General features: G+C 40.8%; 1 protein-coding gene across 1 annotated transcript in view; it reads right to left on the reverse strand.

Moving 5' to 3' along the window:
- Positions 1 to 18,264, reverse strand: part of AFF2 (ALF transcription elongation factor 2) — a 455,820-nt gene extending 437,556 nt beyond the window's left edge. The window contains exon 1 of the mRNA XM_069811154.1: positions 17,910 to 18,264. The gene's annotated coding sequence lies outside the window, so the exon portion shown is untranslated. The remainder of the gene's footprint in view (positions 1 to 17,909) is intronic.
- Positions 18,265 to 19,923: the final 1,659 nt, after the last annotated feature.

The raw sequence follows: 19,923 nt of genomic DNA on the forward strand, positions 1-19,923 counted from the left end.
GGGGGAACTGCTACAATAAATCCGGCATGTGTTTCTTCCTGGATTTTCTCCATGCTGCCGGAGGAGCAGGCTGCAAGTAGCAGCTGCTCTCCAGCTCAGCCCTGACACGATCTCTTGAGCTAGCCAGCGCTTCTGCTTGCGCTAGTCAGGTGGGTACACAGGGGAAAAGGAGCTTTTGCCTTGGAAGCAACTTCGTAACCTTCTTCCCCTTCCTCTTCTGCTTTCCTCCGAGCTTGTATGTTAGTGATCTGCAAATGAGCCGCGGGCAGGACAGGAGCAGAGGCCGCAGAAGAGTTGGCTGTGTTCAGCGACTGGGTGCAGGACGTGTCTCCTGGCAGAGGCTTGAGAACCAAGTCCGCTACTCCATCTCCAAAACTGTTTCTGTTACCCAGCCCTCTGAACAGCAATTCCTGCCATTAACCTTGGGCTTACATGCACTATTTATATTCCATAATTAACGTAAAACTATGCTAAACACACTTCAGTGTTGTTCTACAAGTTAGGAAATATCATATTCAGCCTTAACTGAAGGTTGGATTAAGATGCGCATACACAAGGGTAAAGCTAAGTTACTACATGGTGTTTCTTGTTAGCACAGTATTTTGTAACACTGGTTTCCCTAGGCTTAGGGTTTTATGTTTTCTTTGACTATGTGGGCACAGGAGAGGCAAGGGAAGTGTCATATTTTTTATTTTTATATTGTTTACGAACTACAGACTTGCAATAGAGCCTTTATATATCATCTTTCAAAACATATTTTGAGTACTGTTGCTGTTGAAATATTAGGTTTCAATACCTATTCACCTACAGTCACTTACAATGACACTATTGTTCTAGGTACCCTACTAGCACAGAATAAAAGGCAATCTCTATCTCCAAGAATTTATAATCTACAGATTACACATAAAATTTAGGCAAATCTTTTCAAACAGATAGTCTTATTTTATTGCAGGAGAATTTAGATATAAATCTTTTTTCCTCAAGTGAGATTCCTATAGGCGTCTAGAGCACAACAGTGCCATTAAGAGGAAACTGTTAAAAGAATACACTGATTTTTTTTTTTTTTAAATGTAAATATTCATGCAGAGCCATAGAAAATACAGATTATTTTTGTCACAGAGAGAAACAATGCGAGTGATTAATAATGCGGACATTCTTGAACTTTCATTTCCTCTTGAGTACTGTGATGTTTGCTTGCTGATTCTAAAGTATTCCTACATTATGCTACAGCAACAAGCCTCTCATCTTTAATTATCAGTTCCCCCACAAAACCAGAGAGGTAAAATGCATCCAAGCCAAGATACAGAGTCAAACAATGCCCCCCAACTGCCCTATTGGACTATATTTCAGAGAGTCTATGGAGAGATTGCAACACAACAAGAGAGCTAAAAAAAGACAACCCTGGAACCTGAGATAAGGAAGCACTGAGAAAAACAGCAGCCACAAGTTCTCATGGGATGAGGCTTGGCTGACGCTAGAGCAAGAAATACATGAAAGAAACAAGTGAACCGCACCCATGAAATGACAGCTTCTGTTCAGTGATAAAGACCCAGATAGGCTCTTGCAAGCTGGGTCTTTGCTGTAGTTATTTATATCATTCAAATAGGAAAACCTACTAATATATAAACAAGAAGTCTGGAATCAAAAGTGGTTGGCGATTATCTGTTTAATCCTCTGTGTAGATTTTAAAAATAGCATACCAAGCACATTTTGTAAGGAAAGTTAAACTGTGAGAAAACCAGTTTCTGACTAAAGGCTAATAAGCATATTAGTACCAGACTATGGACACAGTTAAAATTTTCAGTCTTGGTATCTCTGCCCCACCAGTACTTTTGGTGGTGAGGCAAAAAAGATCTTGACATCTCAAGCTTGTGTTTGCATATGTATCAATTTAACACAGACAAAAAAAAAAAATCAAGTATGGTACATCCTAGGTGCTCAGCAACAAAGTGGAAAATGACAGTGGGGCCAAATGATGAATTTTGATTCAGCCTGAAACCAAAGCTGTGTTAGTTTCCTTGACGTTTGGGTTTTCTTTTCATCATAGCTGTGCTCCTTGAGAACTTCACTTCATTGCCCCCTTAAAGTTAAGCTGCTTCCCAACTGTTTTTCCTAAAAGCATACACAAAAAGTAAAATAAAAGAATACAATGCAACACATCTCTAATCTATGCTATTCCTCTAACTGATGCCCTGAAGTTCTACAGACAACCACAGCATGAATCAAATTCTCATTTCGGATTCATTTCCCTTACCATTTCAACATCACCAAGTACTTAAATGAAACACCCCGATCTTGCTTTGCCCCACCATAGTCCTGTAAAGACAACTGTGCACTAGTGCTCAGCAGGTGTGCACGGCCATGCACACCTTCCATGGCTTCAAGGACTAAATGATTCCATTTTAACGAAGTTGTCATTATCAGTAAGTTTTTACACTTAGAAAGACTCCTGTAGACCCACGTTGGTCTGTTGATGCCTAGTGAAGTTGAAAGTAAGCTGAACTTTGATTGGAGAGGTCTTAGAAGCTCTTCAGTGATGAAAGGAATTGACTAGGATTAGACATTCGGAGATATGGGTCACACGCTTATTTGTTCCTACATTAATGATTATATACGGTACACACCTACTGTTTCATCTCTCCAGAAGCAGGTGTTTACATTCTTGATTCACCTCTGTTCCTACATGCCTTCTTTTGCCTGAGCCACCTGACCAGCCACATATAAACCTCTCAGCCATGCAATTATTTCTGTTTTGAACCTGTGTCAGGTACACAGGAATAAGTCTCAGCTCTGCTTTAGCTTCATTTGGTATCTCTGCCCTGTGCAGGGAAGAGGCGGGTTAAGCAGAGCCCTGCAGCTCCTTGCGCACCGTTTCATTGCAGAGAGCCGGAGAGCTCCTGCCCAACTGGGAGAGGATGACAGAGCATCCTGGCACAGGGAACTGCATGGTTTTCCAGCCATGCAACCACAAGAAAAGTGCACAAGAGGTGAGGTGAGGTCATAAGAGAGTGGGAGACTAATAAAAATAAAAATAAAATAAAATAAAATCTGTTTAGATCCACCTCCAGGCACTGAGGCTTACTGTACAGCATAAACATATCTTTCTTCGGATATGGCTAGGTAAACTGCTGCTCTTACCTCTAGAAAAACTAAACTCGGTAGTTAAAGATTTTGGAGATTTACCCTTAACAGCCCCATCTGTTTGCTTGGTCATGCAGTAAAATTAGAACATTGACTGTGCTATAGGGTGAAACAAAAAAAACCAACACAGCACTTGAAAACAAGACCTTCAAGTACAAAAAGAATAGTGTAATTAGAAAACATGGTATGAAATATCATGAAAACTGCAAGAAGGACAGAATTGTAATGATGACATGATTTAGTATGTAGATTAATGCCTTCTAAACAGGACAGGATTGAAAGTCAATACTTCAGTTTATTGATTTTGGCAATGATTTGTATTTCTTACATCTTTCAACAGTATGAATGAAACACTCCGTATGAAGTAACTGATGAAAAACAGGCTTTATGTTTGTAATTTGAAAATTAATAAAAATAATTTAAGCAAACTGAAACGAAAGCAACAATATAATGCTCTACTCACTGTTCCTCAAGGCAAGTTCCAAGCTTAGAAACTAAGGAAAACCATGAACTGTAAATACCATTTACAACAGATCTGTTTTTAAACAAGGTAAGGGAAAGATAGGGATGGGGGATGGAGGGAAAAAATGACCTCCAGCAGTCACACCTTTAAAATTTAAACTGTAAAGAACGCTACCATAATTTCTTTCATTTTAGGCTATATTCAAAAGTTTCAAATGTTTGTTCTTTAAAGACCCAACTGGCAAAAATAAGCTCCTTTTACAAGTACATATGATGTATGCTTAAAAATGAATGTTTAATTCTGTACTGTATTATATGTATGGCTCAACCATGATATTTTCCTCATGCAATGCCCGATATTAATTCTAATCTCAGACTGCTCTCTACTGGTAATAAATTATGTTAAAACTCATTAAATATCTGCAATACCAGAGACATGTAAAGAGCTGCTGTTGGCATATACCCTATCTTCGAATCAGTGCAGGAATGAGTGCCTTAAGAAGGCGAGATGAATTTGAAATGAAGAGTAAAATGCAAATGCTTAAGCCAAAAGATCATTTCACTTTATATTGACACATCATGGCCCTATTCCTGCTCACACTGAATTTAATACCAAAACATGCAGCTGTTGCAGATTATTTGGTAGGGGCCTGGTCTTTTGAATATAAATAATTCTTTCTGCACTCAACCAGGATGGGACTTGCAAGAACTAAACATGCTGGCTGCAAGTGGAGAACATGGACAAGTTGGTCCTTGGGCTACTTCAGGTTTTCTTGACAACGAGAGATGCCTTTGTGAAAGAACTCGAACTTGTTCTTAAACTTGATTTTTTTTTTTTTTTAAATAACAGCTACTGGGTGCAAAATAATTCATCGATTTCTTCTTACAATTTCATACCTTAACAAATTGTTCCATAATATTGGAAAGCACCAGTCTAAGCCTGTAAAATAGGCTAAGTATCACATACTGTAGCACTGGCGTTTTTCTTTTCCCTATGGCATATATGTAGTACATTTGATAATAACAATAAAATACACTGTTCACAATCTGATCTTGCCTCCACTGAAGGTAGTAGTGAAACTCCTCTTCAGACCACCAGGAGGTGTACATGCTCTGAACCTCAGGGAAAAACATTAGACCCTGGGTTTTGGTTTTGTCTTTCAGGTTAGAGAGTAGTCAGACTTCAGGCCTTGCTGAGGTCCTAGCTTTGAACCTCACTAGCTCCTGAGAGGAGAGCTCTTGACATAGACCAGGCACAAGTGCCAGCCGGTCTGGTTCTCATTTATCAGACCAGCCTTCAAGAAAAGAAATAAAACAAACCAAAACAAAGCCCAACTACTTTTCTAAGACAAGTTGAAGTCCTTTCCCTTTGTCTCCCCTTTCTACTTACTTCAGTGTTTGACCTTATCTTCCCATCACTCTTTGAAACATCTCTTTCTGTCCTGGCAGAGATTTGAAGGAGGAGGAAACAAGTTAATGGCAGGGATTATTCACCCTGTCCAGTGCAGCATGTGAGAGTGTTGGCCTGGATATCTCTGTTGTTCCACTTAGTGTCCTATGCCACCTGTTGCTCATTTTGTTTTCCACATGTTCTTCAATAACTGCCCAAACTCAGCTCTATGTCTTGATAGAGTTATAACTTATCTTCTGTATCCCCCCCCCCCCCCCCTTTTTTTGCTAAGATGTTTAATTAACCAATTTTTAATGCTGGCATATATACTATATTTTGTTTTGTTCATTCTTAAAGTCTTAATCTGTTGCAGTCATTAAAATAAACAAAAATCTAGGGGGGGGGGAAGGGGCAGAGAAACCAGGTCACAAAATAAAGTCCCACAAAATCTGGGTTATAATAGAAGTACTGGCTGATTTGTGGCCTCCCTCTGTGTCAAATTAATCCAGTGTGATAATTGTTTGCAAACATATGGATCACATGAAAGAAACTGAAAACTCTTGTAGGTCTGGAGAGTTCAAAGCGCCTCTCATCATGGGATCTTGCTTCCATTGAATTGAATTGGATTCAATTCATTTCATAGTCTAGTAAGAATTTTAATGAACTAAATCTGAGTCGCTCCATGACTCTAGAATAATTTAGACAGTGTTTGGGACCTTCTTAAGCTGTGAGAGCCTACCCCCGAACACCACAGCATTGCGTGACACAACCCTTTCCAGCAATATCATTAGAAGGATGATCCTAAAGGTGCCCCCCTACAGCTGACAGTCGCAATAGCTGTGCTAGAGGACTCCTTCTTGGGTGGATGCCACAGTGGTACTCTTAGCTGTGTTCAGGGAATCAAATCAAGGCAAGATCTTACTGCAGAATTGAACTGCGCTTCCTAAAAGGGAAATGGCCTTCATCTTTCTGGCCACTGAATTTCAGAGGACTGATATACACCAGCTATCACCCTGTTGAAGCAGCGTGTCCCAAACACTTCTTTTCTCGAGCGATATTGTAAGAAATTGATGATTATTTCAAATTTCATAGACAATGCAACATTAAATGTTGAGCTGTTCAGGAAACATGGCAATGTAGAACATGCAGCTCAGCATTGAGTTACACAGCAACCCATCACAATACCAATGAAAAAGAAAAAAATAAAAAATAAATAAAAACCCCAAAACAACCCACCCCCCCACCCCAAAACCAGGCATTGTTCCAATCATCAGCCAAACAACTCAGGTTGGAGAATTTACTGCCCAGTTATTACGTGACCAGTTATTGGATAGAGTTGACAAATATTTCCTCCGCTTTCCTTTGCTTCAGAGTTGGCACTGCTCTTCTGCCTTTTGGAAGAACTGGAGCTCTTGCCAGACTGTTTGGCACTGCTCTAATTGACAATTTTAGGGCAGTAAATTAGCAGGGTTTTTCATGTTGTTTTACTTCTAATTTTAATCAGACACACAGCCACTTGGCACACCAAGCCACACACTCTTCCGTGCAAGTTCACAGTGCCTCCATAAAAATACCATCATTGAAATGTAACTTAACTTTAAAAGAGTCACACAAAAGCAATGTGCTGACTAAATGCACTAGTACGGTGCATTGAGAGACTGTGAATTCCAATTTCAGCCATGCCAGTCATTTGGCATTAAAATATGCACCAGCTGTGAGTGTTTGGATCTCGATAAGTCAGAGTGTGCTGGAAAGCTGACAAGATACTGCTGTGAAAATGTTTCCAGCCCCTAATCTCTGCTGTCTCCTCTTTTTCATATTTTGCTACCCATGTTGGTGTATAATGCAGGGAGAAATAAATGCAAAATCCAGAGAAGATGTGCATGGGGTGACACCAAGTATTTATAGAACTTGTAAGATAGTGCTGTCACTCACACAGCTCTGGACTCTTCTTTGATGAGTTGTCTCTGGTCAGCCTTTCTAAATTGCTAATTTATTTTCCTTACACGATGAAGAGCTCTGTATTAGTAAAACTGGGAGATGCAACATTGCTGGGAAAGGGAGGAATAGTGGGAGTGAAATCCACAGAGAGCCCTTCAAATTGGGACACTAGCTGCTGTCAAAGGAGCTGAAAAATGATTCTCGACGAGGAAGTATTTTTGGACTGACTTACCAGTAGAGCATATCATTCCGTAAACTCTGTTTTGAGCAAATATTTCTTTCCCTTCTCTCTATTATTTATTCATATCCACATTAAATCTCATACACAAGCCGCCAGATTCTAACCTGCTGAGGAGGGCAAAGTGGTATGCTTCCCATCTGTTCTACTTAGCCAACAAGATGCTCTGGATCTTATCCTGCCTTTCTAGAAGGAAAATCTTCCTCCCTTGGCGCAACCATCTTCCCAGACACACAAGAGGGGTAAGCAAGGGTGGGGAAGGCTGCAGCTTCACTTCAGAGCCTGAAACTTTTGTAGCAGAAAGCTGAAAAAGGACTGCTTGGAAGCAATAAGCCACTGCTCAGTTTGCAGCAGTTTTGGCCGCTTTGAGGTTGAGCTCAACGCACTATGGCAGGTAACCACACCGTTATCCTCCTCGCTTCTCTGCCACTTTCGAGGGACACAAGAAACGCCAACGCACAGAACCCAAGCAGGTTGGCGGAAAGCAGGAACCCGTCAGTCTACACCCCGACTGCCCTCCTCCACTGCCTTGCAAACATCAGGCATAAAGGAAAGGCGAGGACTGGCGAGTAGAAGGGCTCGCGCAGCAAGGCATGACCCAGGCCAGCCCTGCTCGGGCTGCGGGAGAAGGACTCCTGCAGAAGGGCAGGGGGCTGACGCAGGAGCTACAGGGCTGCTCCATGCCAATCTAAGATATCCACGTTCTTTACTATCTAGGCAAAAGTCTTGAAAGCTGGCAGGATTTTAGCTTTAGCTCAAGGATGTTTTAGCGATGTAAAGACCTCATAAACCCTCTAGCCTGGGGAGAATTTCATCCATCAAAGTGAGGCAGAGAAGTATCAGAATCATGCATTTATCCAAAGGTGCAACTACATTCCCCCTCTGGAGCCATCCTCTGTTCTTTCCATGAATGTGGCTTCAGCTAGGGAACACCCCCCACACCCTACACGCACACACACTCATGCTATTTAATATCAATTAATATTTTATCAAAGTTGTGAGTAAGTAGAAGAAGTAATTACAGAACCTGGCATTAAAGAGGAACTGCTGCACTAGATCCTTTTTCCCCAAATGAGGTCTGCAGGGGGATAATGTAAATTAAGGTATACGCACAAAATTCTGAGCTAGCCAAAGCAGCGTTTTATAACCAAAATACCATTCTACAAATGCAAAGGTCACCTTACATAAAACTGTGCAAAACTGAAAAGAAGTAATTTGATAAATCAAATACAGAGGCAGGTTTTTTTCTCCTTCTCATAGAAATTAAAAAAAAATAATAAAATAAATGCCTTACGGCCAATGTCTGAAAGTAAAAAAGCAACCAGGTGCAACAGTTAAATCCAGAGGAGTTCGCCATTTCAAGTCAAGCTCACTGCAGGGAAAAAAGAGCAAACTAATTATGATGTAAATCCACAATGAATGATGCAGAAATAGTATGCAATGTAAACAATAATTTTGAAATTCCCAGTTTATATCAGCACTGATCTGTTTTATACACTCCAGAAGTATAACTCAGAAAAGATATTTTTGTACTAATGAGACTTCTACTTTTTAATCAAAGAATAAATTAAAGCATTTTCAAAAGCATGCCAGCCTCATTAATTAGTTCCATTAAAATGTAAAAGATGAGTACATACATTTGCCTCACTTTGCGCTTGCATCTCTTTACCTTAAATATCCTGTCATGTATTATTACAGGCATGACTGGAACATCTATTATTAATATTCCTTGACACCTCTCCTTAGAAGATCCTGCATTCAGTTGTTTACAATTTATCCCAATTATAACTATTTAGGCTGAAGTTTTCACAGTGGGCATTTCAGAGAATTTCAGCCAAGAATTTCTGCTTTTTCCAAGGATGAGATAAGGGAAAAGAAAGTATTTTATCTGTGTCAAGAAATTCTAGCAATTGCTTCTCGAACATTAAAAACCCCAAATTAATCCATTCCAGAAAACACATTTTGGAAAAGGTTTGAAATCTAAGAGAAGGCTACTTCATGCTGTCCCTATGAACATCCATTGGCATTTAGGAAGTTATAACCCATTCTGCTTTTCACAAACCAATTTATTCATCAAAGATGGACTAAGTCTTTCAGCTTCATTCCTCGATCGCACCAAGCTAAAAGTGAAAAAGAACCAGGATGGGGCTATAGGCTCCCTCTTCCACCAGGTTAGTTAAGCTCCATTTGCTCGTGACAAAGCTCATATTTTCCCAAGACATTTCCTCATGCAGAGGGTGATAGAATATCATCTGGGCAGCTTCTCTTAGCTGAAGTGAGGGACGTCTCTGTGGATTTAGGCATTTCAGCACTTTCAATAAACTGATACCTCCAGTAGGCATTAAGACAATGCCTCAGGACAGAATTGCTACATATTCAGTTCTCTTTTCAGAAGCTAGAAAATCACCCAAATCAAACACCCACACGCTATTTTCTCAAATGTCTTTGGATGGCCACCCATCACTCAAAAGAGAGGAAATGCTAAATTTAAGCTTGTCTCTGCAACCATAAGTCATTCCTCTTTTTGTAGGAATTATCCTAGTCTTTCTATTTTCCCCACAGGGCCAATTTCATCCAGTGCACAGCAGGAATCACGTTCACTAAATGAGCAACGATTCAATAACTTCTCCTTCTGTCACTGTTCATTACTGGTCTAGAGCCTTATTTTTTGCATACTATTTAGACCAAGTTCTAAAACCAGCATTGTTTCTGTGTTTGCTAGTGCAGTATCAGACCATTTCCAATACACTAATTGACTTATTTTCACAATTTCCTTGTGAGATAAGGGGGTTTATTATTCTCATTTAGAAATGTCAAACTAAGGCATAGAGTCCTATTGTGTGTGGCATAAGCTGAAGGAGAAGTTCTCAAGTAAAAGCCAAGTGAGTACAGGAGAGAAAAGAAGTCCTATATGTTTAACTCCTGACCACATTCAGAAATTGGAGAATTGGATCCATGTCTAACACTGCATTTCTACCCACAACGAATTGAACCTGCAGAGATGTGGGCCCCATTATCTGCAAACACAAGATGCCAATAACACTTGTGCACCATGCCTAACAGTTTGAAAAGCTCTACCAAGCTTGTGAGGACACGTGCTCACTCGTAGCAAGGAATTATGTTGATGCTACTAAGGGGCAGAATACAGGAATTTGCACAAGCTCTACTACAGCCTGATAGACCATGGTCTGCCAGCAAACACGTGCTGAGCAATTTACAAACCAAGCCCTCAGCCGAGCTTCCAACCAAACGGGCACCAGCGTGGTTTGGTCAAAACGCTCAGTCGCTTGCTCTAGTTGGAGATGCACGTTCTAATTAAGGTCATTTCTGAAGGCAGCCCTGGCTGCTTAGGGCAAGTCTTGCTGCAGCTCCAGAGCCCTCTCCCGGCCCATGCAGACGTGCATGCTGCAGGCAGGGCTGGAGCAGCTGTGCTTTTCCTGAGAAAGGCAATTCCATTAAACTAACAGCTGTGAATGGAGCAGGAATTTACTTTACGGTGACTTTATTTTCTGCGATTTTATCTACTTATCTTTACTGAATAAAGCAATTTGAGTCTGATTTTATTGTCTCATCGGTCAGACTAACAGGTGTCCCAGTTGCAAGAGTTACCAGTAGATGCACGTTTCCTCTGAAACTGAGGGAACGACTTCAGACCTGTTTGGTTCTATATCAAACAAAGGGATTCTTTAGAGAGGAAGAATCAGCAAACAAATGTTTATTACAGTATTAGCACTAGACATTAATTGATAAGTCTGGCAAACCCAGCCCATTGTTATTGTAAATGTAGAAAGGATATAAAAATGAAATTTCTCAGAGTGAGCGTACAAAACACTCTCCTTGTGATACTAAGCCCTAGTCTGTGTGGGCTGACAGTACCACCACATTTACTGCATGCTGACAGCTGAGTTAAGAAGTGTAACACTATGATACAGAGGTGTCAAGATTGCTGAAATTAATACTGGGATGTGTGGTGTTTAGCTTGTTGACTCAGCTGACTTAGGTGTGTTAGAGAAGCAGTATCATATGATAGTAGAGGCACTGCAATTTAGCATAAAGTAAAGCTATTTTTTTGGAAAGATTTCTGATGCTTTCTTAGAAAATGTATATTTTACACTAGACTTTTAGCTGAAGATATCAGTTTCCTGCACAGGCATATGTCTATTATTACAGATGGGGAAAATGTAGCACAAATGGAGCTACTCAGAAGGAAAGCAGCCAAGTGAATGATTTAGGAATCCAAATTACAATGCTCTACTCCCATTCCCCCACTCTAACCAAGAGACACTAAGCCTTGGAAGACAAAGGATTTTTACTGTTGCAGAAAGTGGTATCCTTTCGGACTTCACTCGTCGTCACTGAGCTGAACAACAAGATGACTCAGAACCAGGCTGTAGGGCTGGGGAGAGATTCCAGAAGCTCCTTTATGAAGAGACCATATGTCTAGTGCTTGTTCAGGGGAGAGGCTGCTCAACACAAACAAGCGAGGATATGGTTTCAAGTTGAGCAGTTCCAACACCATCCAGCAGAGATAACAGTAGCTGTGACACGTTACCAAGTCCCTTGCAACGGCTTACATATTCTCTTAGTGTCTCTTCAAGTATCGAGGCCCTTTCACCCTTAACCTTTACAAAAGTATTTTCTCTTTTCCTTTTTATAAATTAACTTAGTCTGATGTGGGAGATTACTAGGCTATCCTGAAGTCAGTAAACACACCTGAGTAACAAATCTGCTACTCTGAACCATGTAGTAAAGACAATACTGTCTTCTACTGAAATTGTTCTAGTATAGGTGAATCAAAATTTGGATCTAGAAATTCACATTCTTCTTTTTGAGGGGAGAGGAAGAGGAGAATCTCCTATCTTACCCAGAGAACTGCTAAATGCTTTGCATTTGCTTTGCCTCAGGCACCTCTTGAGATCAGCCCAAATCTTGGGAAGTTAAGGGAAAGCCTCAAACATCCATGACAATGAGCATACTGAGCTACTGACACAGATACATACCATGGCTTCCTGCATAAACAGTTTTCTTCACATCCAAACCCGCTAATTTCTTACTGAATAAACCTTGGAGTAGGCTACATTTTAACAATGCTAGCATGAATGCTGACCCTACTGCAATGAACTCCAGTGTTTCCTCATCAAATTGTGAGCACAGCTGTGCAGATGACGGATTTCCCCAGAACACCCATGTTTCAGAATAGCCCTCTGGGGGCTGAATCACCTCAGGCTGAGCACGAAACGGAATGTAAATCTCTCATAGCCTAGGTATGTGCTCTGACCGCTGGCTGTTGTGTAAAGCCCTCCTCTCAGAACCCCTCCTTCTGGATATATTTTCGAACAGGAGAAGGGGGAAAACAACCTGTTGTCAGACTTCACCACTACCTACTGGTCTCCAAACAGCTCACCCAAAATTTATGGAGTAAATGGCAGTCTTTCCTTTAGTCCCAGCAGTATTAATGTAGCCGTGTTACGTTTTCGCTTGTTCCATAGGTGGTGTAAGCTCTGCAGCTCATTACTGCTTCAAAACAAGGACCTTGCCACCTGATCTTGTATGAGCCATTAGCCACTCAAGGACACACTAAGTCATTGTGCAAGTTCTGTATTTAGGGTCTCTGTGGTATAGGATTCAACTGGAACAACCAACAGAACATTACACAAGTGCAAGCCGTAAGAGATGTGCCTTGCTACTGTCCATCAGGAAACTGTTGTACCACACTTACTAAACAGAAATCATGAGAACTTCTGAAGAAGAACTGGAACCACAGTTTTTGCAAAATCGCCACTTTTCTTTCTTAGTACATGGAAAAACCACAGTCCACTGAGAAACTCTTAGAATTGCATCCAAAAAATGCACTTCTGTCATTCACATTTCTTAGGATAAGCTTGAGTCAAGAATGTAACCATCTAAGGAAAAGATGAGCAAGGCTTGCTCCTACTAAAATTAGGGGGCTACTTAGCCTGACCAGGTACATCAGAAATGATAACACAGACTTGTTAAAGACAGATACATTATTAACACAGGACAGTTTTTAAGTTAATCTGACATGAATAAGGTAAGTGATGAATTTCTTGTTTCTGCTCTATACAGGTAAAGATATTATACCTTTTTATCTATCTATGCCTATATCTACATATCCCTATCTGCCTATATCTAGGTTCAGCTTGAATTTTTCTTCTTGGTTTCAAAATATTTCACTGGGCTACCAGTTACAGCAAAAGGAAAATTAGCAAAATGTCTCCAACGTCCTTGGCAACCACATGTGTTAGCTCATCAAAACATGCATACAGATATTTATGTTCCAGGCTCTACAACAGTCACATTACAGTTTTAAGAGCATATCTCCTACAGACAAAGAAATCTGAGGTCGTCAGTCATTACATTCATGTTACCTGAACATCTTGCTTTTTACTAAAGTTTCCATGCACAAGCAATATTAACATCTGTTTCAAGGATCTCTGCTGGAATTGTAGCTTCACACAGCCAAATTGCCTATGCTTCCACTGAGGAAACGGCTATTTATTTTATGCAGCCATCTGGGCTCTAAATAGTATGTTTTGTCATTTGTGGTCTTGTTTTCCAGGGTTTCTTGTATGAAATTTGATTCCTTCGTAACTTATTTCTTCTGTAAATGACATTTTTTTTAGTAATCAAACTTGTGAATGAATGTTTCATAAGAGACTTACAACACCAGTGTCAATTCATAAATATTTTGGATCTAGAGCCAAACCCTAATTGCAACAGCTTTGATGATGTACATTTATATTTTTTTTCCTGTGGAATCATATGTAAAAATAGTCTTTACAAAACCCTCTCCCAGTTAGATGAATGACATATGTTGTTGCAGAATTTAATATTTCAGGATGATACTTGTCAAGTTGTTTGCACGGTTTGAACACAGACCCTGGCAGTCTCAGAGCCCAGGCCCCATCCTGTTAAACAAAGAGACTGACGGTAATGACTAACAGCAGAAATAAATATTCACAAACCTTTACCTACAGTCCACTATTTTTGCTTGGGTTATGATAGAAATGCAAATACTTCTTTTCTTCCTCATATCGTACCTTCTCAGAGTTCCCCTTAATTGATTTTAGTCTCAGAGTTACATGTCACAATCCAGAAAGTATCAGGTATCTTGGAAGGCCACTTACGGAAATGGTAAGAAATCCCGAATCACAGATGCGAACAGCTGACTTTCCCAATCCCTGTTTGCTGCAGTCACCAACTGGTTTGCGTTACACCATAAAGCTCGCTGACTCGAGGGAACCAAGAGCAGGACTCCGAGCACCCTCAGATCTGCTCACTGTTCTCTAGATACACAACCAACATTCCCCTTCCATCCGTGAGAAAGGGAGCTCTCTGTAACCTAGTCCTAACACTCCGCCTTTCCGCACAAGTGAGCCAAGAGATCCCTTCTCCCAGAGATCTAACCCCCCAAAAAGCCAACGCCACAACAGTCCGTCCTCTGTATTTCCTGGTACACCTCTTCCCTGGCAAGGGGGGTGTGTGTGTCTCTCACTCTTCCCACTAAGGGTTAATTTTCTTCCCACTGTTACTTGCTCTGTCAAGGAGGCCAGCCACACAAACTAGCTAATACTAACCAAGCTGCCCTTTCCTCTTTGTGAAACGGTGAAGGGGATAAAGCAAGTAACAAGCTACACCACAAAGAATAAAGAGACTATAGGGAAGCACGTGGCTAAGCTAGGCAATATAAGCTCATTCAGTTTACTCTCCTCCTCCTCACAGTTCAATCACTGAGCAGAATAAGCAGCCCTATTCTCTCCCCTCTTCATCAACTATGCTATATCCACTCCTATAGGTCCTAAACATAGGTTTCAAACTTTAGGAGATACAGAAGAACATACTGCTATCAACTCTCTGGATCAATTTCTTTTGTTTCCCTTACCTTGACCATTACTTGTCTTCCTTACCTGCTCTACACAATCCATGCTGTTTCTGCTCTCCTATCTTGTTCTTTACCTTCTTTTCACTCAGGTGCAGTGACCTAATCATCAGGTTCATCATCTTCACCTGGATCAGCCACTAAATGGTAAATGGCTGCTAGCAAATGTTTTCCATACAGCAATCTCAATCTCTTCCTCCAAGCTATTTCTTAAAACCTCTTCTTTAAGAATACTTTTACAGAATCAACATACCTTCAAAGGCAAGGTACCAAGGATTAATACAGAAAACCCAAAGCCTGTTATATTCAAATAGAATGTAAAAAAAGAATATATTGAGTAACCTAAGACTATACATAGTATCCAGAAACTCCACAAAATTTCATAAAGCTTTAATTCAATACTGGCCTTTTCTGGAGCTGGCATGTGGTTTCTTTTCCTCCAAAGCATCACTCAGACTGTAGTCTTCCAATCTATCAAACCATGACTGGGATAGAAGGAGGAGGCTTTCACAAACCCAGAGAAATGTATTAATAGTAGGTTTGCCTACACTGCTGTCAACAGGTCCACAGCATTTGTAAGGAGACAATCGAATCTGAAAGGAGACAAAGCCCTTTTCAGCTGGTTGTCTGAAGGAATCAAGAAATAATTATTCTTTCCTCTGAGGCTAAACTCAGACAGATTGGCAGAATCCTTTCCTTGCTCAGCAGAAGTAAGTATGAGTAAAACACGTCTGAAGAGCTTTGCCCCTTCAGGAGCCTGGGCTGTAGAGGAAGCTCTACCTCTCTTCACTTTAGCCTGTGACATAAACCAATGGTCTCCTAAGTGCCTGAGTACTTTCATTTAATTGGAGTTATTGGGCTCAGGAAGGTGACAGCTAGGAGGAGGCTGAAGTTCAGTGATCATCTGTGTAGATGATCTAGTTCACACACTAGAAGCCAATTAACAGCTAGGTGCGGATACGAAAGGCTCTGGCTGGAGGGTCGTGTGATGCCTGCCAGCGTGCTACCTGGTTCAGGCAAGTGCCATTCCCATTCATTGGGAAGCATGAGCAAATTCTCCTTACAATAATGAAGTGGAGAAGCAAACGACAGGAGTCTGCAGCTGACTGCATACCTAACTTCAGGCCAGGACTAGAGAATGCCTTCCCTACCCTGTAATGATAAGTAAACCCAAATTTTGTAACAGATTATAGGGCCTTACTAAAGCAGTCTGACCACATGATGTACTAAGATTAATTATGATTTACCTATCTTATTTGTAGTAGCCATTAAGTTGCTATATCTGTTACAGACTTAATAACAAGGTGAAGAGTAAATGAGAAAGAAAAAGTCATAGACCTGTCTCATTGGTCATTGTTTCTTATACGACTAGGATGTCTATGTGGGGAGAACTGAGTAACGGAGAGAGAATTAAAGCACAGAAGATTATATTTAAAGAAAGGGGGGAGTGAGGTCTCTCCTTGTAGTACACTAAAGCAGTGGTCTTCTAAGTGGGGTGCATGCACTCAAGTGGGTTCAACAAGACAATCTGTTGGAAGGAAGAAAATATTTTTCGCACCACTAATAAAATGAAAAGAATTTAAACCAGTGTTTATTCCATCTTTATCTCATCCTTTTTTAATTTTTATTTCTGTGTATGTTTTATAAGGTACATAATATATTAGCACAGTAGTAGGGGTAAATGCTTAAAAATATTTTATTTATAGAGGCATGTGATCAAAAAGTTTGATATTCCAAAGGACTGGTCTTACAGGTAGCACCAGGTCAGCTCTAAAACTAGAAGTCGTGCTTAAACAGCAAAACAGCTGGAGCAGGTAAGTGTTAGAGTAGCTATTCTACTCACAATAGTAGTGCTAGGACCTGAACATCCTGCCCTGAACATCAGCCCGCGTGGAGATCACAAAAGTGAACAATCTTCTGGATGGTAAAGATATGACCACAGAACAAGGAAAATTCAGTTACCTGTTATGCCTCTTGCGCTGTTCCAAATAATTGCATAAATATGAGATTCATGCTGTTACAACTCTAACCTGTCAAGATGAGCTACAGATGATGTTTTAAACTTACCATAATATTTTGTGCAGAACTTCACAAATTCTAAGCATGTCATTCAGTATTGGCTGTATGCTTCTTATTAACAGCATTAAGCAAATAGAAAAGCAATTGTACTAAGAAAACATTTGTTGAAGTAGTCACGAATGAGTCGTTTGGACCACTTAAAAGAATGACCGTCAAAGGTATTAGCAAAAGTGATTTGATAGGAATTTATAAAAGCGCGACTTCACAAAGTTCAATGGCAAGGTTCACTCTATTAATACATGCATGAAATGTAAAAAGGAAAACCAAGTTAGAATCAAACTAGAATAATTTATACAGAGACTGAAAACGCAAAAGGGTAAGAGTGAAACATACAAATGAGAACTGAGCTAGAACTGATTTTTCATGATTTGCACAGAGATTGGAGATGTAAAAAGTTGGGGAGACCTTCCCGCTGAGTCATGAGGTTCAGAGAAGACCCCCTTGCTTTCCAAACTCCTGATGGAGCTTAGGTGCAGCTGGATCCATTTCTAGTCCCAGACTTGGGCAACAGTTTATGTCTAAAGGGATTATGTGTGCAGCAGCAGTCTTGAGGTGAATCACAAGATTTAGCAGAATTCGATCATTTTAACATTTACAATGTGATTCAATAGAATTTACTACAATCACAACACGACTTTGAAATTTGAAAGGGCAATATTTATACTATACTTGCTGTCGGATACCCAGGTCAATTCACACACACATGCACACAGACACCAAGATGTACATATATATATATATATTAAACAAAGGCATACCTGTTAAAATTCTCCTTGAGTTCAGTGAAACATTCACGTCGAATGTTTCAGCATTTTCTCAACGGGCGAAGGGTTGAGCCTCAAGGAGCGAAGGGTATCAGCCAGGCCTCGTCGTCAGCTTTCAGCAACAGTCCTCCGATTTTTCGCAAAGTGGAGAGTTTGTGAGCTCTGAGAGGCATCCCCCGCAGAGGGAGATGCTGGTCACAGCCCGCTGCAGTCCAGGAGAGCTCAAAGGGCCTCACTTAGGACCGCTGTTTATAGGTTCAGGAGATGATTGGCTTTAGTCATCAGCAAATTACTGGAATTCCAGTAACACTGGTACCATTTCACTAGAGCTACGATCCAGATAAGGGATGTTCCAAGGCTGTCAGGGGATGACTAATTATTCCTGCTCGCGTTCCCCGCCTCCACCAGGCAACAAGAACTCTTGGTACGGTCAGTGCCTCTCCCCACCTTAGCCATGCAAGAGTTCCTGCTACGGTCAAGGGACGCTTAACCGCCCAGCTCATTACACAAAGGCTAAGGCCTGACGGGAATTCCCCAGATCGTAGAGCAGCCTGGGGAGGGGGAGGGAATGCACTGCCACAAGTATAAGAGTATGAAATTGCTGCAGTAGATAATATTTCCTTTGGGTTTATCCTTGCATTCTTAACAGTATATATTACTTAATTGATATATCGTAACAGCTCATTTAGAGCTATTAGGTCTATTGCATAAATATGTGGTCAAGCTTTTTAATGCACACCACTGTTACTGTAGACCATAACAACTGCTTTGGAGTTGTCAGCCTCGTTTGTCACTATCTATTTTAATCTGAAAAAAATCTCACTTTGTAGTTGCCAATGCGCAATTTAAGCTGATTGTTTGGCGCCATAGCTGAGCATTGTTTGAGCACAGGAGGTGAAATACTAAAGCCACTACGAAGAGCAGGCATCGCTATCATCAGACAAATCACAGGGGACTCAAATTCAAAGTTAATAACGGAGATGCTTGCCATGTGTTTACAGAGGACAAACAATGAGAAAAGATAGGATGGGAGACAGATTATTTCCCTGTTTAACTCTGTACTCAGCTACTTTAAAAACCTATGAGGAACCATTAATGCTACGTTTATAGGTAAAAAGCAATATCTGCTTGCTACCCCTGCTTCCCAGCTCAACTGTCTGCTGCTAGCCAGCTGAGAAAGCTCTGCTGGGAAAGGCGGTGAAGCCCAGCTCATCCAGTGTAGCAACAAGCTTGGATCTAACCAGCACACTGAGAGCTTCCAGCACGGGAACTCAGTGGAAAGAGTGATGCCACCTTTTCCCTTTCCTGTCTTTTGGCCCTTGGGCACATTACATTTCCTCTCCTCTGGCCCGTAAGTACAGACAAGTGGTTGAAAAGATCAGATATAGGCACATAACTTTGCAGGTAAGAAATGGATGGAGTTCAGGAAGATTTCAGCTGTTTTTAAGTGCGGGCAAAAGCTAATATAAATGCTCAGAAAACCCAGCTGTCTGTCTCTACCAGTCTTTTTGCTCAGAATGTGATTCTCTATAATCATGTCATTCAAAGAGACTTTTGCTAAGTACTGAGGGAAAAGTGGCTTCCTTTGGTGAGGGGAGGAAAATGCCTGTTGCTGCAAGCTATCCATCATCTTCAAAAAGTCCAAGATGTACTAAAGCTCCCTAAATTTTTATTCCCAACAGAGCCAGATAAGACCAATGTTTTCTTGACAGGCACTCCTCCCATGTCAAAATCTACTTCCAGTACAGTTTTGCAGACATCCACCTGCCTGCTAGGTTGGATAACAAATAAACGCCCATCATGTCTTTATTTGAGAAAGATTTTCCTCTTGCTGCTTTTTTCTTTTTCTTTTTCCTTGCACGTTTGGGGAAAGATACCCTTCCCCCCAGCCAGGAAATAGCCATTTTGAGGTAAGACCTTAAAATTGATGATTTTGAAAGTTTTCCCTATTGCCATGCTGTTCTGCTCCTGCATTCCTGTGGTGCCAACAGATGAAGTTGTAAGCCTG

Source organism: Haliaeetus albicilla, chromosome 23, assembly GCF_947461875.1.
Source record: "Haliaeetus albicilla chromosome 23, bHalAlb1.1, whole genome shotgun sequence".
In the NCBI taxonomy this organism is placed as follows: Eukaryota; Metazoa; Chordata; class Aves; order Accipitriformes; family Accipitridae; genus Haliaeetus; species Haliaeetus albicilla.